Source organism: Microcaecilia unicolor, chromosome 7 (genome assembly GCF_901765095.1).
Source record: "Microcaecilia unicolor chromosome 7, aMicUni1.1, whole genome shotgun sequence".
Lineage (NCBI taxonomy): Eukaryota > Metazoa > Chordata > Amphibia > Gymnophiona > Siphonopidae > Microcaecilia > Microcaecilia unicolor.
In genome coordinates, this window is record NC_044037.1 from 84,568,412 (window position 1) to 84,594,550 (window position 26,139).

A 26,139-nucleotide genomic window follows, 5' to 3' on the forward strand; every position below is an offset into this window, starting at 1 on the left:
AATCCTCTTAAGTGCCTCCGGTAAAGAATCGGGAGGGAGGAGGAGAAGTGTCAGAGGAACCCCGGAATGCACCGCACTGATCAGAAAGGAAAGAGGTCTAGCAAAGGAGGCAGCAGCAGCAGCCACCCTTCTTCCTCCTCCCCCTTCCCCCCTCCCCGGCTGCTGTCTCTGCTCTAGAAAGGCAGCTTCGGCTTTGAGTAACGTGAGCTTGTGCAATCGGAAGAAAACCCAGAATCCAGAGGCTTTTTGCCCATTGAAAGAAGCAGCAGCAACGGCAGCGAAGGTGTGGGCGGCTGTGCGTGAAAGGGGAGGGGGCGCCGAGCCCTGCAGGAGCTGCCTTAGAAGACCGATGTCATTGTTGCTGATGCTGAGGCTGAATGGGCATCTTTAGCATCTGTCTGCTGGACTGAGGTGGCAAGAGAAATGGGCAGAAGAAGCCAGGCTCCCTGACAGCTTGAGCATCCTAGGAAGGAGCGACCCCCGGGGTATCTGATTCGGATCGACTGGAGGAGGCAAGTGGATAGATACTGTGTGAAGGTAAGCAGGGATCCCTTAGCCAGGTACAACCAACCAGGCTCCCTTTTTTGTTTATTTTCACCTAAGGTCACTGGCTTTTTCTAGACCGCAGGATTATTTGGTTCCTGTTTTGCATACTAAACAAGGACGGTGTAAAAGATCGGTGAGCTGTAATTTCTCCTTCATGCTTGGTTTTGTATTTTTGCTAATGCGGGGGGGGGGGGGGGGGGGGGGTGGGGGGGGGAGATTGTGCCACACAGAGAAGGTGACCAGTGCGCTCGTTACATTGGCACACTACGGCTGTTTGCCCAACCTCTTCCCCCCTCCTGAATAGCCTTAGTGCTCATGGCAGATTCCCTTGCTCATCCTTGCGTCTGGTGGACCTGGATGTGTCAGTTACTTTAACAATGTTATGACTCTCATCCTTTCCTTCCGTGCAGCAACTCTTATTAAATCGCATTGCAGACTGTTCCCCAGTCTTAGAAGCTGTCCTCTGCAATCAGGATGTTTCATAGCAATGCAAAAGAATTTCTCTCTTTATAAAATGTGTCTCTTTTATCTGGACCATGTTTGGGCTCAAACAGATGCTGGTCCGTTTAGTTCCATTCTGAAAGTCATATTTCATGGGGAAGTGTTTTTATTCTTTCCAACCCAAAGGAAGTTGGAAAGAATTATCGAAAAGGGTTTGAGAATGTCTGGCTGGCTGTCTATGGGCAAAATAGCACTCCAAAAATTCAACAGAATAGGATGAAACTTGGCATATGGGAAAGACTAGTAAAAAGATTCATTTGGCATTGAAAATGGGTCACATCGGACTAGGGGTTCCAGAGCATTATGCCCTCCAAAAAAAATGGCCCAATGCATTTCTATGGGAGAAGTTCCAGTTCTGCAACATAGACACTTACATACAATGACATAGTCCTCCTTTCATGGTCTCCAAACCCCTCAAACTCCCCTCCCCCATATATATATTTCCCCACCACAAAAAACTACAGCTAACAGCCCTACTCCCCAAAATTAATCTCCCACAACTGGCCCACCCCTATAAGCTACCCTTTCAACTGCCCCACCACCACGTAAACTGCCTTACCACCCAAAATACCCCACTCCACAACTGCCCCACCACCCCACTCCTCTACTGTACCACCACCCTCCCCCAAAACCTCCCTTTCACAACTACACCACCCTGTTAACTGCCTCCACTCACAAACCCATCCCCACAACTGCCAAACTGCCCCATACTCAAAAACCACCCTCCTGTAACTCTTTCACTACCCCACTAACTGCCTCACCCTAAAAATTATTCCTGCAACTATCCTACCACTTTTCAAGCTGCTCCACCCACATAAACTACCTCTGCAACAACCTCAACACCCCCAAAACTGCCCCCACTTCCAAAAACTGCCCATCATTTTATTCTCTCGCATTCTAGATGTCATTTAGGTTGACTACATTGCTCTGTGAGGCCTGATTTACTGTTTTCTGTACATGGGGTTGGGGAAGCCTAGTCAATCAGACCTCCAAAAAGGGCAGTGTGAATCAATTCAGGTTTTAGTCCTTGCTGTGCACGGCAGTGTAGACCTGTGCATCAGGAGAGACCAAGCCGTGCCTTTTCACAGGGAGTTGTTATGGTCTACTTCAATTTGCTGGTCACCAACATTTGACTGCACCTTACTCTGAAAGCTGCTGGAGTATCCTACTACTACTACTTATCATTTCTATAGCGCTACTAGACGTACACAGCTCTGTACACTTGAACATGAAGAGACAGTCCCTGCTCAACAGAGCTTACAATCTAAATTAGGACAGACAGACAGAACAAACAAGAGATAAGGGAATATTAAGGTGAGGATGATAAAATAAGAGTCATGGTCTGCAGATGTTGTTCCTGCATTCTTCATCTCTAGTGCCTGTATTTTGCTGTGGACTCCAGGATTGACAGTTTCTGCCTCTTGTGTTTTCTGGAGTCCACAGCGTGGTCAGAGTCAGTTTCATAAAATGCAAAGCAACAGCAAAATCTGCATATCTTCTCCCTAACTCGGAGTGTGGTGGAGCTTATGTTCTTTAGAGTTCGATTGCTTTATTTTATCAAAACTTTCTCTTGGTCTATATTTGTTGAATCTGAAATGTGACTCCCAGGGCCAGCATAACCATTAGGCAGACTACTGTAAGTGATGGCCTAAGGTGACATCTTCTGGGGGGGGGGGGGGGGGGATGACAAAGGACAGCTAAAGTCAAAGCAAAGCAACAGCTCCTCACAGCCACAGAAGCACAAAGAAGCATCAGCACATACGTGTACCCACAAAGACAGTAAACAGTTTTCAAATAACCCATCTACCTGAGTAATGATGTTTGGAAATTGCCCTCATGATGTATATACATAGAAAGCAAGGTTTAATAGTTTAAAAAATGAAGTCTAATTAAGCTTTCGCACAGGATCATTCTGAGAGGGATGGTGTTGAGGTGACCATGACTGTTGAGTTTAATTATCAAAATCTTACAAACTAATGCTCAAAATGTAACGCCGGCGATAGAGGCAATTAGCACAGGACTAGCACCGGCGTTAGCGAGCGCAGAACACTCAGAGGGCTCTAGCGCAGGAGATCATGTGTGTGCCAAAGATTAGCGCAAATAGCATACAAATGTATGTAGTCAAACAGATGTTAATGAAGTCATTTCCTATTCCTTCCCAATGCTCAGAGAACAACGCACAAAACAAAGCCACCCTTACCACTAGAAAAAATAACGCCAACTTGGAGCAGGCATTAGGGTGTTTGAAGAGAGGATTTCTCATGATTCTTTCTTTAAAATCTGCTGGCTTTTATATAATTTGTAGGCTGTGTGCTGCTGTGGCTAAGAAAGCAAATAGAATGTTAGGTATTATTAGGAAGGGAATGGAAAACAAAAATGAGGATGCTATAATGCCGTTGTATCGCTCCATGGTGTGACCGCACCTCGAATATTGTGTTCAATTCTGGTCACCGCATCTCAAAAAAGATAAAGTGGGATTAGAAAAGGTGCAGAGAAGGGCGACGAAAATGATAAAGGGGATGGGACAATTTCCCTATGAGGAAAGGCTAAAGCGGCTAGGGCTCTTTAGCTTGAAGAAAAGGCAGCTGAGGGGAGATATGATAGAGGTGTATAAAATAATGAGTGGAGTTGAACGGGTAGATGTGAAGCGTCTGTTCACGCTTTCCAAAAATACTAGGACTAGGGGGCATGCGATGAAGCTACAATGTGGTAAATTTAAAACGAATCGGAGAAAATATTTCTTCACTCAACGTGTAATTAAACTCTGGAATTCGTTGGCAGAGAATGTGGTAAAGGCGGTTAGCTTAGCGGAGTTTAAAAAATGTTTGGATGGCTTCCTAAAGGAAAAGTCCATAGACCATTATTAAATGGACTTGGGGAAAATCCACTATTTCTGGGATAAGCAGTATAAAATGTTATGTACATTTTTGGGATCTTGCCGGGTATTTGTGACCTGGATTGGCCACTGTTGAAACAGGATGCTGGGCTTGATGGACCTTTGGTCTTTCCTAGTATGGCAATACTTATGCACTTATGTAAGTCCGTGCAAGCCCCTAAGCACCGGTCGTGAGAAACAAAAGTATGTGAGTCAGAGCAAACCCAAAAGTGAAAGTTCACATTGGCGCCTGTTTCTTGTGTTTAAATATAAGCATCCCAAGTTTAAAAGATTGAAACGTTTATATTTAAAAGTGCAGAAAACAGATGCCAATGTGTGCTTCACTTTTGAGTTTGACAGGCGCATGTGCACAGGAGCTGAGCTTACCGCGAAACTCTTCTGCCTGTGCGTCAAGCATGTCCCCCCCTTGCTTTCACTTTTACAGTGCATATAACATTTGGAGCATTGGCGAGCTAGGTTTCTGCACTGTTGGCTTACCGCAGGAGTTCTGAGCATTGCCCTGTTGGTCAGTTGAGTGCCAATATTCAGCACTTAACTGGCCAAGGTAACCGTATAAATAGGACCACATAAAAGTCAGTCCTATCTTTATGTAGTTCACCATAGCCGGTTGAGTGCTGATTATCGGCACTTAACCAGCTATGTTTTGCTGCCCCTGTATACCCAGAAATTCAATGCCAGAGCCCAGACATGGCCTAGCATTGAATTTCCAGGGATAATGCAGCTGGCAGTCAACAAAACACTGAACGCTGCTGGCCAAATATCGGGCCCAGCACAACTTGAGTAAAATAACCCATCTTAATGGCAGGGCTGCTGGGAGACAAAGCTGGGCCCGAGGCAAAGAATCTTCTGGGCCCTACCACCTCCCCCCGCCCCACCACTGCTGCCATACCCCCTGCCACCGCTGCTTCCCTCCCGCACCAGCGAATGAGAGAGTGTGCTCTGCTGGCTATAGGTCCTTCTTCCTGCCGTGTCCCGCCTCCTGTGAAATAACTTCCTGTTTCCGCATAGGCAGGACACGGCAGGAAGAAGGACCTGTGGCTGGCAGAGCACTCTCTTTTGATCTCTGGTGCCGGGCCCTCCTTGGATGCTGGGCCCGGTGGCCCTGCTTAATGGTAGCCCACATTGATAAGTTCCGCCCTTAGCTAAAACCCTGAATACTTTTGGCGAGCGAAGGGACAAAACTTTGAAATGTTATAACTGCAGTGGATACTATGCAAGACTCTTCCCTCGATTTCACTAAGCTTGTATAGCCATCTCAGGATTTTATAACTAAAAGGGAAATCTTGTTGGTTTCTTTGCCTTCTGTAGAGAAAAAGATGTTGATTTTGAAAACTTTTATTTTCAGAAAAAGAGTGTACCTTTATGTGGTCAAACTATATCAATGTTCCCTGATGTTTCCAGGCATACCCATGTGAGATGTAAGGCCTTTCTCCTGCTGCTTAATCCAAAGGTCTTGGTGGTTGAATACACACATTTCTTGAAGTTTCCCTGTAAATGCCTGGTTACATGGGGGTAACAACTCTTATGTTTTCTTAGATCCCATGCATTTGGAGTGCTTTCTTGCAGATAAAACAGAGATTTCTACTGTTTTTTGTGTATACAGGTAGTTGTAGGGGCATTTTGATTATATTTGGCTTGCACGATCTTTGACTGTTTTCTTATATTAGATTTAATTTATTTAATGCTCCTGATGGCTTGTTATAATATGGGCTAGTGGGAAATAATGTGAATTTATTGTTGGTATTTTGAATTTTTCTGCTTTTTTCCTAAGTTGTTTGTGATTGTAACAATTTAAAATTTTTCAATTTAAAAAAAAAAGCCAGCCTCAGGGTTCTTTTAAAATATTTGCAAGACACTTCCTGCATTTAAAAAGCAAACAGAGAAGGAAGTGGTCACTCAGCTTGTAACCTTTGGTTAGGTCTAGATAGAGACAATTACCCATAGTCTAGGGTTACCATATGGCTCCAGAAAAAGGAGGACAGATTGAGCCAGTCTGGGTTTTACTTCCATTGCTTTCAATGGAAGCAAAACCCGGACTGGATCAATGTGTCCTCCTTTTTCTGGAGCCATACTCCAGACTTGGGTTATCAATGTAAACTGTTTTTAAGAAGTGTTATTTCACTGCTATCCCCAGTTATTAGTAACCAGGTCTCATTGCATAAAATGGGACCTGTACTAAAATACCATGAATGGTGTTAAAATAACCTGTCCCAACAATAGCCCACATTGATAACTTCCCCCATCAGTGGTTCTAAGTAGTTTTCAGCCCAACAAGTGTTGGAGAGGTTGTAGACATGTTGGATCCTTCATCCTGATGTTCTGGGACTGTTTGTACCTCTGGCAGCTCTATAAACATGAGAAGCAGTAGGTTCTATACATCTGTACACATCTGCAAGGTCCTCCAATATGGATCATCATGGAGCATGATTTTTTTTTTTACCCAAACTATCCTTATTTTTATGGCCGCCTTGGTGCTTGGCTCTCCTAGGGGTTGGTAGTTGATTGGTCTTGGGTACCGATCTTTAATTGATTTTCCGTCTATGGGTGTCTGAGCTTTTCTATCTAACTTATTGAGGTTTTTTTTTCTTAAATTTCTTATTGATTTTTGTTTTGCACACTGCTGAGTTCTGTTTAAAGTTAAGCGATATAGCAGGTGCAATGAACTATGAACTGTAACAGATGTACCCCTTGTAGCAGGGCTGAGGAATGTTCACCACCCAGGGTTCATGTTGAGACTCATGAAGTCTAACAGTGTGAGATTTTGAAAACTGCACTGAAATTGTCATTACTGACATGAGAATCTTACTGTTATAACTATGTTCAAAGTTATGCTATGTAACATTACATAATTTCCCTTGTCCAATAAGCAGACTGAAAGCTGCGCCAGTAATTAAAGTGGGACAGCTCTTATGGATTTGAGGATTGGCAGGTACTGGTACATTACTGCATGGATTAAAAAGAGAAACCTTGCCCTCTGCCTAGGTTTTGAAAATTCAAAAAGAGCCTTGGAGAAGTTGTGCATATAAGAGATGTTTATTAGGCTTCTAATATTCTGCCTTTCAACAACAAATCAAAACAGTATACAATATTCATTAGAGAAGAGACGGCTGAGGGGGATATGATAGAGGTCTATAAAATAATGAGTGGAGTGGACGGGTAGACGTGAATCATTTGTTTATTCTTTCCAAAAATACTAGGACTAGGGGGCATGCGATGAAGCTACAAAGTAGTAAATTTAATACGAATTGGTTTTTCTTCACTCAACGTGTAATTAAACTCTGGAATTTGTTGTCAGAGAATGTGGTAAAGGCAGTTAGCTTAGCAGGGTTTTAAAAATATCTGGCCAGCTTCCTAAAGGAAAAGTCCATAGACCATTATTAAATTGACTTGGGAAAATCCACTGCTTATTTCTGGGATAAGCATCATAAAATGTATTGAGTTTTTCTGGGATCTTGTCAGGTATTTGTGACCTGGATTGGTCACTGTTGGAAACAGGACACTGAGCTTGATGGACCTTTGGTCTGTCCCAGTATGGCAATACTTATGTACTTATTTAAATGATAAAGGACCGCCATTCATTATAAGAAAGCCTAAAACAGTAGGGGAGGAAAAAAATGGTTCATCAACAATGAAAGGGAGAGAACACAAGAGGGAGGAGGAGAATGGAAAATGGGAAGGTAGGAAGGGAAAGGTGTTATCCACTAAGGCACTAGTCAACCCACATACCTGGAAAGGCCTGGGAAAATAAGTGAACTTTTAATAAATATCTAAACTTCTTATGGGATAACTCTGACCTGAGTTCCAAGAAAATGGTGCAGTGCAGAAAAAAGCAAAGTGCCTTGTGGATTCAATCGGGGAACAGAAAACTGGTTGAATAACAAGATGATGATGAGATGAAGACTGTAAGGCTTGAGAAAGGGTACAAGTAGAGATTAAAGACAAATAAAATGGAGTTGCAGAATGAAGGACCTTATGAGTTAAGGTTAGGATCTTGAATTGAATCCTATAATGTATAGGCAACCAGTGATGTTGAATGAAAATTGAAGATGCTCCTATATAGACAGCCCAAGACTCCCTAATCCTTTCTCCCCTTTCACCAGTGCACATTCACTTGCACAAACATGTCTATACACTCTAACATATATTCACATAGACTCACTCACGCCAACCAATACACCTACTTTCACATTTACACATGCATAGGCACCGAGGGGAGAATTCTGTAAAGTGGGTGCTAACTTTATATGCTAATTACATGCGTAAATGATTTGAATGATGGCATATATCTGCATATGTGTTCACTTAAGTGTGCATAAATGTCATAATTTTTTCTAAGCACTATTCTGTAAATACGTGCATGTCTTACATAATGTGTAGTTTACAGGTAGGCATATACATGCACTTACATGTATAATTTCCAGAATACTAGGAGTTATGTGCATATCTCTGGCATTTAGGTGCGAGCACTTAAACCAGCTTTATACCATACCATACATGCATTTATTTCCCGCCTATATCTGCATAAGAATCAAAGCGGGTAACAAAATTGAACAAGAGATGATAATTAAAACATATCAACAATCCTAAAATCAATCTAAATGTTTGTTAAACAAGTCTTCAATGATTTACGGAACAACAGATAATTCGTCATTGTCCATATGGATACCGAAATAATATTCCATAGACTGCTTGGTAACTGAATGAACTGTAATGCTTAACTGAGGGAAAACCTAAGCTTAATGTAGAACAGAATCGAGATGAAGATCTAAAAAGAAGGTATAGATAAAATGTGAGAGCTTGGACATAAACCATAAATAGTCTTAAAGCTATATAGTTGGTATAAGTGCCCACACCTAAACTATAGGTTTGTATTTCACCTGTTATGCTAGTATTCTATAAGGGAAAGTAGATTACTACTTTCCTTTATAGATTAGGCACCACATAGACATCCTCTGGATGCCTATATATAGGTGCACTTTTATATAATTATTTCTAGTTTCAAAGTTCCAAGTTAATTTTATTCTTGATATATTAACCTGGGAGCAGTTCACAGCATAATAAAATCAAAGAAAAGGAAAGGAACAACAAATAATGATAGGAAAGAGATGAGCTGGAACAGAAGAAGAAGAGTGGAAATCATAGGGGGAAGGGATACAATAGCCAGACTGCTGGTGGCAACCGCCAACCTCGGGGGGGAGGGGTGCAAAAGGGAGGGGCCCAGTGTACAAAATGAACAGATATTGGTGTTCTAATTCAAGAGGGAAAAGCATCCCGGAATAAGAACATTTTTAAGGCTGATTTAAAGGAGGAATGAGAGGGCTTTAATCTAAAGGAAAGGGGTAGAGAATTCCAGAGAGTGGGAGCCAGTACACGAAAAATCCAAGAGCGAATGGTATCAGATCTAATGAAGCGAAAAGATGGAACTAGTGGGCGATTTTGCTGTGAAGACAGGAGACATTGTGTAGGAACATAGGGAGTCAGGAATGGTGAAAGATACAGTGGTTGTTCAGAGTTATGAATCTTATGGGTGAGAAACAGATTTTTGTATGAAATCTAATGCGCGACCAGTAGCCAGTGTTCCTGACGTACGAGAGGGGTCACGTGATCATATTTATGGGAGTTGGTGATCATTTTGACCACCATGTTTTGTACTATCTGTAGGCGTCAGATGTCTGATGTATGAATACCATGCATAAGTGCTTTACAGTAGTCGAGCTTACTAATAACAACGGCATGTGCCAGTACCTGAAGTGCGTCTTGTGCCCCTGGATTTGGTGGCAACTTCACAGTACAATGTGCATCAAGGTGGATACAGTTCTATGGCTAAAACTGTAAAACTCTGCAACATGAATGCAGTGTAAAATATAGCCATTTATAACCCTATAAATATTATATAATCACTTCACAATAGAAGATACTGTTTCTTTTCCTAATTAAATATAGTAAATCCTGTTATTCCAGCTGCTAGTAGAATGTAGTATAAATAAATGTTATTGGATCATTTATAACTGGTATTCATATTTTGGTGATAGGGGGAAGTTGCTTAACATATTTTAGAAATACAAATTCCCCAAAGGAGCAAACTGTCTTCAAGTGCCTGCTTTTGTTCTCTTTTGCTAAATATGCAAAATAAATTGATTTTAAATCTTTCCTTTAATTCCTTATAGAGATTTTAAGTGCGCTCGTAATCCAGACATAAAGAATTTTGTACCTTATTAAGGTGGTCATGGTTAGTCTCTTTGCTCAAGGTATTAATATTTGTTCTAAACCAGCATAGGACATTCTCCAAGACCAGTATAGATCCAGTTGTAGAAAAATGCGTGTGAATTTAAACCATTTTTAGTCATGGGTCCTTAAGGGGTATGGATGGATTCAGGGTTAGAATGGAACAATCCTATTAGCAGAGTAGTCCAGAGGCTTAACAGGAATAGGCAGTTCCAGCCTTATTTGGGATTTGGGACTTAGCTGCAGGAGCCTGTGAATATACTCTTCACCGGCTGAATTTTCTAATGCATTCTGTAGTAGTTGCAGCTGGTCCAAAAATCTGTGGTCCAGATTTTGTCTAAACTGAAAAGAAGGAACCTTGTTATGATGGTAGAAAAGCAATTACATTGGTTCCTGCTGAAATTCAGGGTCTAGTTCAAGATATTGTTATTGACTTTAAGGCCAGGAGAGCATCAGGCCTGAAATACGTACTTGTAGGGAGAAAAACAAATCTGTGATCATTCCAGGATGAGCACTAATGTCACTGAAAAAAGGACATTTTAAGGATACCAGGGATAAAGGAAAAGAAATTGGCAAAGAGCCAAGAAGTTTTGCTGAAAACATCTCAATCCAATGTCTAGCACACAGCTATAATCAAACCAGAAAATCTTCTAAATTTCTGGTTCTATTATGGCTTGGAACTAAACGTTTTAGGCTGTACATGTCCATCTGTAAGTACCAATTCAAAAAAAAAATGTCATGGGGAAAAATGTAGACAAACAAGCCATAGGGACATCCATCTGCCAGCATTCCTAGTGAATTGGTCACACAGACATCCCAGCAGTGCAGAGGGGTAGCCTAGTAGTCAGTGCAGTGGACTCTCACATAAAGGGACCCAAGCACAAATCCTACCTAAACCCCTTCATTATGTATGATGAGCCCTCCAGGAACAGAGGAAACCACTACAATAGTCCTCAGGCTTGCAGTCACTTATATATTTAGGTACAGGAGGTATTTATGTATTCCAGGAGGGCTCATATATTTGTACTGAAATGAAAGAGTTAAAGTGGGAATTGAACCTGGGTCCCCATTGTTCCAGTGTCCACTACACTGGCCACTGGGCTACACCATTTGCTTGGTGCTTTCTTAGGATTAGCTATAATAATGGAGCTGTCATAGAGCCTGATATCTACTGTCACTGTCACATCTTTTTCTGACTTAGTCTTGACTGAAACTAGACTGGTCTAGATAAAAATGTACTTCTTTTCTGCCTTGGACCTTTTTTTTTTTTTGTTCCATTATTGCAGAAAAATGTCCAGATTGCAAGCCTGCCCAAGTCCCACCCAAAACACGCCTCCAACATGCTCCTTACTATTTGGATGAATTCAGTAAAAAAATGTCCTAATTCTGCCTTTTCAAAAATTGTGATTTAGACATTTTGGTGAGAAAAACGTCCATCTGGAACTTTGTGCTGCTTTTGAGACGTTTTTCTCTTTTGAAAATGAGCGCCACTGTGTATATACTTGTATCTATGTACTGTGCATCTGCAAATGCTCCATACAGTTTGCAACACATCATATAAAATATACTCACATGTATTTTCTAAATACAATGGTCAACATTTTAAGTGCCTTCCACAGCATCTAAAATATTCCAGACATTTGCCACGATCTGAATTGCAAGCCATGCTGAACATCTGGATGGCGCGTCAACAACCGTGCTATCCAGAGAGTGGTAGATAGTAGCAATGTTGAATTTGGTAGCCGGATAGCAATCCAGGTATTTTTAGCTGTGCTGTCCTAAAGTTATCCAGAGAGTTATCTCAAAGTGAGTTGAATCTTGCTGGTGTCCAGGTACCTTCTTCCTCTGCCCACACCCCACCCTGTGCCACCCCTGCACTATCCACATAGTACCAAGGCAGTCTGGAAGGATAATAAGTGGCACCGTCCATGTGAAGGACAACTCTATTATTTATTTATTTGGGTTTGACATACCGCAAAATAGATCCAAACAGGCAACTATGAGGGTTTACAACAGGGCTTTTTTTTTGAGGGGGTACTTGGGGGTACTGAGTACCGACACCTTTTCCATTGTCTGCTAAAATTGACCCATGGACCCCAAGTTTTAATGAAAGAGCCCAGGCCCTACACGCCAATTCTGCCTTGCCATAGATTCTGTAACTGGTTGCAGAAGGCCTGGCTATTGTGGAGTGGGTCCTTCAGTGATCACCCCACCCCTGAAGGGTGACCTAGCATTTGAGTACCGGCACCCTTTTTGCTAGAAAACACGCACTGGTTTACAGAAACATTTTCTAGTACAATGCAGATGAAGATGCTAGCCAGAATAAGAGGGGAGGCCAAGAGAAGGTCCTAAGTGGGGGAGGATTCAAAAGCCAATGAAAAAAGGTGAGTCTTAAGAAGGACTTTAAATGAAGGAATGGAAGGGGGTGAACTGAAGGGAGGGGAGAGAGAGAGTTCCAAAGCTTTGGGCCCAGATAGCTGAAAGCATTGTCAGGAGAGATCGTAAGGTGAAGAGCGGGAGGTGTAGCGCAGGAGGTGGGATGGGGAGTAAGGAATCAGAAGGTGATGTAAGTAGGCAAGATAACTGGTCATCCATATTTACACACCAACAGTGTGCATAAACATCAGCACTTTCACAGGAAGTGTACACATGTGTGACTACTACTACTACCACTACTTAACATTTCTAGAGCGCTACTAGGGTTACGCAGCGCTGTACAAATTAACAATTAAGGACGGTCCCTGCTCAGAAGAGCTTACAATCTAAAGGACAAAATGTCAAGTTGGGGTAGTTAAGATTTCCTGAGAAGAGGTGTAGTGATTAGGTGCCGAAGGCGACATTGAAGAGGTGGGCTTTGAGCATTGATTTGAAGATGGGTAGGGAGGGGGCACGGCGTATGGGCTCAGGGAGTTTGTTCCAGGCATGGGGTGAGGCGAGACAGAAAGGGCGGAGCCTGGAGTTGGAGGTGGTGGAGAAGGGTACTGAAAGGAGGGATTTGTCTTGAGAGCAGAGGTTACGGGTAGGGACGTAAGGGGAGATGAGGGTAGAGAGGTAAGGAGGGGCCGCAGATCGAGTGCATTTGTAGGTGAGTAAGAGAAGCTTGAACTGTATGCGGTATCTGATTGGGAGCCAGTGGAGTGGCTTGAGGAGAGGGGTGATATGAGTATATCGGTTAAGGCGGAAGATAAGACGTGCGGCAGAGTTCTGGATGGACTGAAGGGGGGATAGATGGCTACGTGGGAGGCCGGTCAGGAGTAGGTTGCAGTAGTCAAGGCGAGAGGTAATGAGAGAGTGGATGACAGTTCGGGTGGTGTGCTCGGAGAGGAAGGGGCGAATTTTGCTAATGTTATAGAGGAAGAAGCGACAGGTCTTGGCTATCTGCTGGATATGCGCAGAGAGGGAGAGGGAGGAGTCGAAGATGACACCGAGGTTGCGGGCAGATGAGACGGGGACGATGAGGGTGTTATCAACTGAGATAGAGAGTGAAGGGAGAGGGGATGTGGGTTTGGGTGGGAAAACAATAAGTTCAGTCTTAGACATATTCAGTTTCAGGTGGCGGTTGGACATCCAGGCAGCAATGTCGGATAAGCAGGCCGAGACTTTGGCCTGGGTATCCGCAGTGATTTCTGGTGTGGAGAGATAAAGCTGGGTGTCGTCAGCATAAAGATGATAGTGGAAACCATGAGAAGAGATCAGGGAGCCTAAGGAAGAGGTGTAGATTGAAAAAAGAAGGGGCCCAAGGACAGATCCCTGAGGAACTCCAACACAGAGCGGGATAGGGGAGGAGGACGAACCATGAGAGTGTACTCTGAAGGTACGATGGGAGAGATAAGAGGAGAACCAGGAGAGGACAGAGCCCTGGAACCCAAGGGAGGACATTGTGTCAAGAAGTAGGTTGTGATTGACAGTGTCAAAAGCGGCGGAGAGGTCGAGGAGGATGAGGATGGAGTAGTGACCTTTGGATTTGGCGAAGAATAGGTCATTGCAGACTTTAGATAGTGCCGTTTCTGTCGAGTGTAGGGGGCGAAAGCCGGATTGAAGCGGATCAAGGATGGCATGAGAGGAGAGAAAATCAATGCAGAGGCTGTGAATGGCGCGTTCAAGTATCTTGGAGAGGAAGGGTAGGAGGGAAATGGGGCGGTAGTTGGAGGGACAGGTAGGGTCAAGTGATGGTTTTTTGAGGAGTGGAGTGACCACAGCATACTTGAAGGTGTCCGGGACAGTTGCAGTGGAGAGAGAGAGGTTGAGGATATGACAGATGGTGAGGGTGATGGTAGGAGTGATGGTGTTAAGTAGGTTAGTGGGGATGGGGTCAGAGGAACAGGTGGTGGCTTTCGAGGAGGAGAGGAGATGGGCGGTTTCCTCTTCGATGATAGCAGGAAAGGAGGAGAAGGAGGCCTGGGTAGGTTGGATGAGAGAGTAGGATATAGGCTGAAGAGGAGGAGGAGGATTAGTGGTGAATTCGAGGTTGATCTTCTGGACCTTGTCACGGAAGTAGTGGGCCAGAGATTGAGGAGAGAATGAAGGGGGGGTGGGAGCAGAGGGCACTTTGAGGAGGGAGTTGAGGGTGGCGAAGAGACGACGAGGGTTAGAGCTGAGGGAATTAGTCAATTGGATGTAATAGTCCTGCTTAGCGAGGAATAGGGAGGATTGGAAGGAGGATAGCATGAATTTGAAGTGAATGAAGTCAGTAAGGGTGCGAGATTTCCTCCAGAGGTGTTCAGCCGAACGGGCACAGGAGTGAAGGTATCGGGTGCAAGGGGTCAGCCAGGGCTGGGGATTGGTACGCCTTGTGGGCCGGGAGGTGGACGGTGCAAGGGTGTCTAGAGGAGAGGAGAGAGTGGCATTGTAAGTGGAGACAGCTTTGTCAACAGATTTGGAGGACAAGATGGAAGGGAGGAGAACAGAGATAGTAGAGGATAAGGTGGAGGGGTCAACAGCCTGGAGATTCCTGGACGTAGTAGTTAGTGTTGGGCGAGATTGAGGGGGAGGGTGCTGAAGTGTGAATGGTGGTCGGAGAGAGGAAGAGGTGAAACGCAGAAAGTGGAGGGTGAGCGAGTAGAAGAGAGGATGAGATCAAGACAGTGGCCAGATTTGTGAGTAGGGGTGGTGGGGCTCATGCTGTTCTGTAAGGGTGCGCATAAGTAGCATAGGGGGAAAATTCTATAAATGGTGTCAAAGTTAGAGACACCGAGAAGATCTGCGATAAACTAGTATTACATAAGCACATAAGCATCGCCATGCTGGGACAGACCAAGGGTCCATCGAGCCCAGCACCCTGTCACCGACAACGGCTAAAAGAACAAGCAATTTGTCCCTCCCATCCTAGAAATACTGTATTTCCTCGTCCATTCAATAACATTCTATGCCTTTTTCCTCCAGGAAGCCGTCCAACCCTTTTTTGAAGTCTACTAAGTTAACCACCTTTTTTGGCAGCGAATTCCATAGTTTAACTACGCGTTGACTGAAGAAAAATTTCCTCTGATTCGTTTTAAATTTACCACACTGCAGCTTCATTGCATGCCCCCTTGTCCTAGTATTTGTGGAAAGCTTAAACAGACACTTCACATCGACCCGTTCCATTCCACTCATTATCTTATAGACCTCTATCATATCTCCCCTCAGCCGCCTTTTCTCCAAGTTGAAGAGCCCCAGCCTCTTCAGCCTATCCTGATAGGGAAGCCGTCCCATCCCCTGTATCATCTTTGTTGCCCTTCTCTGCACCTTTTCCAATTCCACTATGTCTTTCTTGAGGTGCGGCGACCAGAATTGAACACAATACTCGAGGTGCAGTCGCACCATGGAGCGATACAATGGCAGAATAATTTTTGTTTTCCATCCCTTTCCTAATGATACCCAACATTCTATTTGCTTTCCTATTCTACACAGAGTGCTCTGCGCAGAGCGCCTTTTATAGGATGCTAGTTTTGCACGGATCTTGCACCAAACTGTGGCACTGCACTTCTGCCTGCTGAAACCTGGTGCATACACTAGTGCACAACTAATGGCAGCTGAGCACGTAAATGACCCTATTCTATAACATCGCCCCTCCCATGGCCACACCCCCTTTTGAGTTGCGCTGTAAAATTTAGATGCACATTTTATAGAATAGAGTGCAGGGCAGATCCGAGCGTAAACCCAAATGAGTGTCAATTAACACTGATTATTGTTAACAATTCATTAACTAATTAGAGTGCATGCAGAATATTAAGCGCCAAAATAAATCATAAACATAAACTGGGGTCTCTGCTTCACTTTGGGCATCTAATACCGGGGGATAGTTTGTAAATGCAAAGGGGGGAATTCACATGGGTAGAGCCTGGGAGTGGCATGGGAGCCCGATCTAAGTTACACATGCCGTTGCTGCATTTATAGGACTGCAATTATGCCGGGTGTAAGGCTGCTGTAACTGTGGGTGTGTAAATATTAAGGCATGCACCCAAATGCCATGATAGAAAAGGCTCTCACTACATGGCATCAGGGCACTTAAATGGAGGTGCCCAGTTATAGAGCTGCCCCCATAGTGCCACTCATTATATCTGGGAAACAGCCATTTTCCTGATATTGCTTCTGAGAGCCTTGCCAGACATCAGGATGGACACAGATATACTGAGGTGAAGTCAGTCAGACAAATAGAGAGCAAACTAACCTAACATGAAAGCAGGGAGGGCCTAGATATGAAAGATCAGTTTTTGACTTTCACATTTCTGGGAACACTTCATTAATTCTTACAGCCGATGGACATTCATAATGAGTGTGTTGGGTGAAATAATTACTCCTCTCACGCTTGCCTCTCCTCTGCCTGAACTGTAGAGGAAACCACCTGCTTGCACAACAGGACCAGATGTAAAAATAGAAGTGAAACAGAGGAAAAATGAAGATGTCGTTTCTGTAACCGTCATCCCACCTCTTTTATAACCTCTTGAGTTACAATGCAAGAACTTTAGTATCTCTGTTTTTTAATTCCTTGTTTCATGTAAGCAGGGCATCAGCATTCACTTAGCTGCTACTTGCACAAAAAGTGATTTATGCTAGATGCCTGAGGGCTTCGTTCTGTTTCTGTGAGTCTGACGTCCTGCACGTACACAACGTGCAGGACGTCAGAATCAGACTCAGAAAGAAGAAACCCAAACGAATGAAGAAAGATGACTTCGGCTGGTGGGGGTTGGGGTCCCCCGCCAGCAAAGGTAGGCGACAGCGGGCGGGGGGGTCGAGAGGGTCGGCGGCGGTCGAGAGGGTCGGCAGGCGGGCGGGCCACAGTTGTTGGAGGTGGTTCTGGCGGCGGCGGGGGGTCGCTGGGAGGGGGGGCTAAAATGTGCCCCCTCACCTCGGCTCTGGACCCTCCTACCGGCGAAGTCTAGATACACCCCTGCACAAAACTATCGAAAATGAAAGTTGTCCCTCCAGACTTTTATAGCCTTTATCTCTGTTATTTGTAACCCCACTTTTGGTACCTTTTTGCTCAGCGGGTCACAAATGTTTTCTGCTCTGATTGCAGGATTCTTGCTTTCTCATTCCTAGGATGTTAGCATGGCTCCTGTACCTGCATGCTGATCAGGAGAATATTATAATAGGCAAGCTGTTGGTCCACTTAGAGATTTAGGGCTAGCATTTTTAGGGGTCCTTTTACTAAGCCACGTAAGCATCTACGCGCGCCCAATGTGTGCCAAGATGGAGTTACTGCCCGGCTACCGTGTGGCTCTTGCAGTAATTTCATTTTTGGCATGTGTCTAATATGCACATCTGAAATGTTATTTTCGGACATGTGCCAAGTGGCATTTGACACATGTAGCTCATTAATGCCCAGTTACCATGTGAGACTTTACCACTAGGTCAATGGCTGGCGGTAAGGTCTCAGACCCAAAATTGACGTGCGCCAATTTTGATTTTGTCGCATGTCTATTTTTGGCAAAAATAAAAAAAGGCATTTTTTTGCAGGCGTGCTGAAAAATGGATCTGCACGCACCCAAAACACGCGCCTACACTACCACAGGCCATTTTTCAGCACACCTTAGTAAAAGGACCCCTTAATGCATGCTAAAAATAAGCATATGCTGAATGTTAGAGATGCCCATATATTTCTATAGGCATCTCTAGCATTTAGCGCACGCGCTAAAAATGCTAGCACGCCTTTGTAAAAGGATCCCCTAATGAGCACCTACTTTCACTGTGTGAACCTCATAGATTTTCTGCTGCTTGCTGCTGCAAAAATATGTAGCTTACACATGAGACCTTTCATTTTATTTTACTTGAAAATACATGTGATAGTTCTGTATTCCCTACTTATCTTTGTTTCCTGCATATTGAACTGAATTATGCAAGTCAAACATGGAGGTCAGTCTAATAATCTACAAAATGGAGGTTGATTTGATTTGAATTTTCAAGAGCACACAGGCCTCCGGTATAATTATTTTGACCTGGCAGCTTTCTCCTGCTCGTTGGCTTTCTTTTTCCAGCTTAGCTGGAAATGGCCTTGGTGGAATGAAAGCACAATAAGGGCAATTCTCTAAAAGCACGCCTGCATTCACGTGTCACTTGTTATATAAATGCAGTGAAAAGTGTCATTTAACATGAATAGACACCGTTCTAAAAGGACATGCATAAGTGGCATAGGGGGAAATTCTATAAATGGCTGAAAATTAGGCACCGATAAAATCAGCACTCAGAGTTATTCTATAAAGGACGCTCTGGGGATGAATGCACTTTATAGAACAGCATTTGAGTGCTGAATTCTGCATACATAAGACTAGAGGCCGACCAAATTTCAGTTTCAGTTTTGGTTATGGTGCTGAAACTGGCCTAAAATCCTTTTTCTGCCCAGTTTTGGCCATAAGGCTACCACCAAGGTTTTGGTTTCAGCCGAAACTGACTGTGTGTTTTCGGTGGAAGCTGAAAATGTGTGCTTTGTCCTGTCTGTCTCCCTGCCTCCCCCCCCTGCTGGTGTCCCCCTTGGGCCTATCTTACAATCTCTAGCGGACTAGGGGTGTAGTCAGGGCAAGTGTGATCCCCAGTCGCTCCTGCCCATGCTAGCTCTACCCTCAAAATGGCTGGCATGACTTCTTGCAGCATGCTTTTGATACAAAATTGGGATGATAATCTCCTTCTCTGTGGAGATATGGCATCAGCTGTCACTCCAAATGTGGCACAAAGTCAGCCATTGTGAAATCACTGTGGCTTTTAGTTTTAGATTTCATTAGCTGAGGTCTATGTGTTCAGAGGCCATTTTGCTTGGAGGTAGAATATGATCTTTCATTATTTAAATTATTATACATATTCTGGCTTGGATGCATTTGGGTGATTGTAAAGAGTTTCCAGGCTCTGTTGGGTATGATGAAGATGCAGAGTTTTAATCAAACTTGTAACGTGCAGAAGCTAGATACCTGCAGTGATTGTTTTCAAGCAGAAGTACTGCTCAGCTTATAGTGTTAGTTGGGAAATAGTATTACAATGAAATGAAGTTTATATATTAGAAAATAACTTGAGAAATATATTGCTCCTGATTGTAATTTTTCAGAGCATATAGTCCTCACATTCAGTGGTATCAATGTGCTTTTTTATTCTGGATTGTGCATAAGGCATTCTATAAACGGCACTGCGGTGTGAGCATCGTTTATAGAAAAGCACTTAGAGCCCATTTCTGTGCCAAAAGTTGGGTGCTGGTATTTATGCCAGCTGAAACCTGGTGTAAATGTCAACACCCAACTCCAGCCATTCTGGCATGGAAGTGGGGCTATTGTATAACCCCATGCTCAATTTTTAGGAATACCCCTTCCACTCTCTTGCCAACCCTTTTGAGTTGCGTGCTAGGGGATTTAGGCACACAGGCATATAGAATAAGGCAGAGAGAGATGCACATGCAAAGTTCAATTATTGACAATTAACTGCAATAATTGATTATCAGCATCAATTAACTGCAATTGTCTTGTAAGCTAATAACAAGGTGATCTTTATTGAAAACAAATCAAAAGACTCAACAACACAGCAGCTGTGTTTTGGCATCGTTAAGACCAGTGTGAGTTCTCTATTGCGTATGTGGATGTAGTAGATTCTAGTAACTAAGGGGTCCTTTTACAAAGGTGAGCTAGCGTTTTTTGCATGTGCTAAAAATAAGCGCGTGGCGCAACCGTGCCTTTGTAAAAGACCCCCTAAGTCAATATATTCTGCAGGATTTACTTATCAATTTACAAAGTGGTGGAATGTTTTACCTAAAGAATTAAGAGGTTTGAAGGAAACATCTAAAAGCCTTCTTTAAAAAAAATGTTATAATGAAGTCAGTTATTGAGGTTTTTAATGTCTTTTTGATTAGGGTCTGTTTTTTGTTTCTCTGCTCCAATTTGAAGTTATAGCAATTAATTTGTTAGAATTTGTCTGTGATTCTTATTGTAAGCCACATTGAACCAAAGTCACTTTGGAAAATGTGGGCTATAAATGCTGAAATAAATAAATACATTTGCAAGATCTGCATGCAAATTTATTTGGTGAAATCTGTGCACCATATAAAGAATCTGGAGGTATCTACATATTTAAAGTAGCCAATCCTTGGTCCCAAGATGGCGACTTCCTAGAAGCGTTCTCAGAAGCACAGCGAAGATGACAAACACGCAGACAGTAGTATAAAATGGTGCTGATAAAGTCCTTTAATATAAACAAGGCACGACTCGACACGGGCCGTGTTTCAGCCAGCTAGGCCTTCATCAGGAGTCTAACATCTCAGAAAGAATCGTACACACTGTCACGATTCTTGTGATCAATAAATATCACATAAGAAATGGTCGTAGTCCAGTGAGCAATGCTTTTGCTGATACAAAAAAAGTCTTGCATCAATCACAGTCTAGACATTATCTCTTGGAATTTATAATGTATATAAACTCTACCTTTATAGTATCTTGTCCATCTTCTTATAAATCCAACAGAAAAAAAGAGTTAACAACTTATCCTTTTGGACTCAGGTAATGCCTTGCCTAAATTTCAATGAGCAAAATCCTTCTACGCTTTCTTGGTTAGATGTTTCCTCCTGCACTTTGGACAAAATGGCACCAATTTATTCTAAGAAGATGGTTAAAAAAGATCCAGCTCCTTGGAATAATCTAGAACTGCAGTTGTTGAAATGTAAATGTCGTAGATTGAAACATAATTGGAGACAATAGGAAATTAGGATGGAAAGGATTTCATTAAAGATTATAAAACAGCAATACCAAACACCAAGAAACTATATCATATAAACATCATTGAGAAAGAAAAGCCAGATCAAAAGAGTCATTTTGCTATTATAAATAAATTGGCATCTACCTCTCAACTGAGTAGTTCTAGTAACCAGTTATCTTCAACTCCTGAAGAACTTTCTAGTTTCTTTTTTTTTAAGCAAAAAATTGAGAAACTTAGGCTTTCTATGACCATAAACTTAGATGAAATAGACTTAATTTAGCCATTAATAATTACGTTATCTGCCTCATTTTGTTGTCTGGACAATTGTCCTTCATATTTAATGAAGGATCTTCCCCCTTAAGTGCTCAGTTGGATAATACTTTGCATCAATAGACTATTACAGTCTGGCTTCTTTTCATCAAAGCTCGGAGAGATAGTGTTAACCCCAATACCTAACAATAAGGACATGGATTTACATCTCCCTTACTATTATAGGCCTGTAGCCAGCATACCATTATTGGCCAAACTGTCAGAGGCTGTTGTGGCAAAATTGTTGTCTCAATTTCTGGATGATAATAATTGCTTAAGTAAAATGCAGTTTGGCTTTAGATCCTTTCACAGCATGGAATCTTTATTGATCGCTTTAGTTTCAGATGCGACATTTCTTTTAGCTTAGAGTTTACAACTGGTATTAGTACAGTTTGATCTCTCTGCAGCATTCGACACCATCGTTCATAATATACTACTATTTAAGTTGAACTGTTTAGATATCACCGACAAGGTATTGAATTGATTTAGCTAATTTCTATGCATGAGCAATTGTTGTCCTTCTAGCTGGAAATCAAACCGTGGAGTACCCCAGGGTTCACTGTTTTCTCTAATTCTTTTTAATATCTATGGGGTCCTTTTGCTAAGGTGCGCTGAAAATGGCCTGTGGTAGTATAGGTGTGGGTTTTGGGTGCGTGCAGAATCATTTTTCAGTGCACCTGTAAAAAGGTCTTTTTAAAATTTTTGCCGAAAATGGATGTGCAGCAAAATCAAAATTGTCATGCGTCCATTTTGGGTCTGAGATCTTACCACCAGCCATTGACCTAGTGGTAAAGCCTCACATGGTAACCAGATGGTAATGACCTATGAGCACCAAATGCCACTTGGTGCACATATCGGATGTACGCCAAAAATGAAATTATCACAAAAGTCATGTGGTAGCCATGCAGTAACTCCATTTTGGCACTTGTTGGGCGCACGTAGACGCTTACGCAGCTTAGTAAAAGGACTCCTATATGTCCTCATTTGAGATTGATTTTTCAGACCCTGCGGTATGTGTTTATTCATATGTCGATGATATGTTGTTACTTTTCTCAGTTTCAGGCAATTTATCAGATGCCATTGCTTTAATTAATAAGCACATTATCAATGTAAAGAACTGGAGTGAACATCATGGCTTAAGTTTGAATGCCAATAAATCTAAATTACTGTGGCTAAGTTTTTCTTGTAAAGTCATTCCTGACTTCATTCATTTACCAGATGGCTTGTCTCTATCTGTAGAGAGATCTTCTAAAGTGCTGGGTTTTATTTTAGACTCCTCTTTATTCTTTGAACCACAGGTTAGCTCAGTTGTTAATAAGATTTTTTTTAAAGTTGTGTCAACTTTGCAAAATTCATTCATTATTTTCTGAAGAACATTTTCAACTATTAGTATAGGCTTTTATTTTATCATATCTTGACTACTGTAACTCTATATTCTGGTTTATCAATTAGATTGAGATTGAAACTCAAAATTCAGCAGAATACAGCAGTGAAATTAATTTTTGGCATGAAGAAATATAATAAATCACCTTGGTTGATCAGGCTTCACTGGCTCCTGGTTCATGCAAGAATTTTGTTTAAATTAGGTTGTACTATTTTTAAAATGTTTGAAGGTATTACTCCAGAATTTTTGGTGAAGCTCTTCTCTTTTCCAAAAGAGACCAGATTACTTCAATTTAAGAAGACTTTCATAGGCGGTTGGTGGCACAAGTGTTTGGGGAGGCTAAAGGGGGTGGGGTTAGGGGTGGGGCCAGGGGTGGGGCTTACAGCCATAATTGTCTGACAACACACAGAAAAAAAAGTAAAAATAAAATAATCACAATTAATACCTTTTATTAAATTTAGATATTAGATATGTATCATATGTCAAAGAATAAAGTGGTTGCTCAAAGCATATACTAACCACAATTGCTCAACTGCAAAACACTATGCACAACTTTGTGCAAAAACACACTCAGAAGCTTACTGTACCATAAATATTACACTGGGCAGACCTAATACACCAATATACCACCATACGGAAAATGCAGACCATCAACAATATGAAACAAGGGATCATAATATCACAATTCTCATGAAGAGCCACAAAACACCCTTTTAGGGTGGATAGTGTTCACAATGAGCTCCTTTTACTAACAACTATATGTAGATCCTTCAAGAGGTAGTGTGTCATGATTTAGGCTCTACACCCTTTCTGATGTTTTGGTGCCACCTCAGTAAGACCAACACACAATCTCTCCACTGCAAAATACTATACACAAACATGTGCAAAAACACACTCATAACCTTACGAAACCATATCACAAGGAATGCCGTCGGTCCGAAGCCCCGAAGCAAGCTGTTTTAATACGATGTTGCTGGCATGCCACTACTGGCAGCGATGGGCGATCTAAATCCAATTAGAGGGACCACAGGGAGGGAGTGAGAGGGATAGACGCTGCATCGGTGGGTGGGGGGATGAGAGAGAGAGAGACGCTTGCGGCTTGCGGCTGGGGAGGCTTAGCCTCCCCAAGCCTCTTATACCGGGCGCCTATGAAGACTTTTAAATTTTATTTTCCTTTGGCTAAAGGATTACAAAAGGATTTTTGAGAGTTCTTTGAATTTTCAAGCTGTTGCAATTTGAAGCTCCTTACCAATTGAATTGAAACCTATACAATCCTATTCTATTTCCTGTTTGCTCTCTTAAGACTTTTTATTTAAATTTGTTTTGATTAGTAATTGGATTATTTCTTTTTTAATTATAATTCCTTGGGAATACCCATGTTAAATATTTGCTTCTGATCCACTTTCAACCTTTAGAGGGAGTTGGCAGAATATTTATGTGGAATTACATTACATTAAAATAGATGAGATAAAATATTTGTCTTTCGTGGAAACTTCTGAGGAGGATATAGACAGTGAAGGCAATGTGAGACAATTTTCAAAGGGACTTGCCTGTATTTTACGTAGGTAAATTTTCAAGGCTGAAAACTGCCCTCTACTCAGTGGCTAAAAGTATGCACATAGATTTCACATCTTGCATTCTTTGAACTGCAGGTGAAAAGATGGGACAGGGGAAGACAAAGAGGGGCATAATTGAACGCGAACGCCCATCTCCATGGGCGCCTATCTCTGAGGACGGGTACGCGAAGGGTGGGACAGACCGTATTTTCGAAAAAGATGGGCATCCATCTTTTATTTCGATAATACGGTTTGTGCTGGGCAAATGCATCACATTTGAGCTGGGCGGTATTGGTTTTCAGCGATAATGGAAACAGAAGGCGCCCAGCTCAAAAACGAATAAATCAAAGGCATTTGGTTGTGGGAGGGGCCAGGATTCATAGTGCACTGGTCCCCCTCACATGCCAGGACACCAACCGGGCACCCTAGGGGGCACTTGTAAAAAGTAAAAGAAAAAAATAAAATAGCTCCCAGGTGCATAGCTCCCTTCCCTTGGGTGCTGAGCCCCCCAAATCCCCCCCAAAACCCACTGCCCACAACTCTACACCATTACCATAGCACTTATGGCTGAAGGGGGGCACCTACATGTGGGTACAGTGGGTTTTGGGGGCGGTTTGGAGCGCTGCCATTTAGCAGCACAAGTGTAACAGGTAGGGGGGAATGGGCCTGGTTCCACCTGCCTGAAGTCCACTGCACCCACTAACAACTGCTCCAGGGACCTGCATACTGCTGTGATGGAGCTGGGTATGACATTTGAGGCTGGCATACAGGCTAGGAAAAAAAAGTTTTGACAGTGTTTTGGTGGGAGTGGGTTAGTGACCACTGTGGGAGCCAGGGGAGGTCATCCCCGATTCCCTCCGGTGGTCATCTGGGCAGTTGGGGCACTTTTTGGAGACATATTCGTGAAAAAAAAAGGGTCCAAAAAAAGTGACCCAAATTCTCGCTTCTGGCGCCCTTTTTTCCCATTATCGGCCGAACGCGCCCATCTCTCCTCGGCCGATAAACACGCCCCAGTCCCGCCTTCACCACGCCTCTGACACGCCCCCATCAACTTTGTTCGTTCCCACGACAAGAGTGCAGTTGGAGGCGCCCAAAATCGGCTTTCGATTATACCGATTTGGGCGCCCATGAGAGAAAGGCGCCCATCTCCTGATTTGGATTGAAATATGGGCGTCTTTCTCTTTCGAAAATAAGCTGGAAAGTGTACATGGGGACTTGATGCTGAAATTCCTGCTTGTACCCTGTTGGCATACGTTGCATCTTTAGCAAAAGCAGGTATGGAGTTCGTATATACTTTTGTACCTGTAAACTTTGTATTAAATTGAATGAAATATTAAATTGGCAACATTTTCCTTTAATTTTTCTATTTTTTTTAGTTCAAAACAGCTTTATTAATTTTGTAAAAAGAAAACCAGTATAAAACTGAATATAATAAAACAGTAGTGTCAAAAAAGACAGCAATACAAAGAACATTATCCAAGGAGTAGCATAGCAATGTGCAGAAGCAGCATTTCTGAAATTGAAAAAAAAGGGACATATTAAAAGAAAATAAAATAAAAGATTCACCCCTAAATATA

At 42.6% G+C, this 26,139-nt stretch overlaps 1 protein-coding gene across 1 annotated transcript in view; it reads left to right on the top strand.

Moving 5' to 3' along the window:
* Positions 1–267: 267 nt before the first annotated feature.
* The window catches only part of LOC115473994 (diacylglycerol kinase eta-like), a 374,300-nt gene continuing 348,428 nt past the window's right edge, over positions 268–26,139 (top strand). The window contains exon 1 of the mRNA XM_030209244.1: positions 268–537. The gene's annotated coding sequence lies outside the window, so the exon portion shown is untranslated. The remainder of the gene's footprint in view (positions 538–26,139) is intronic.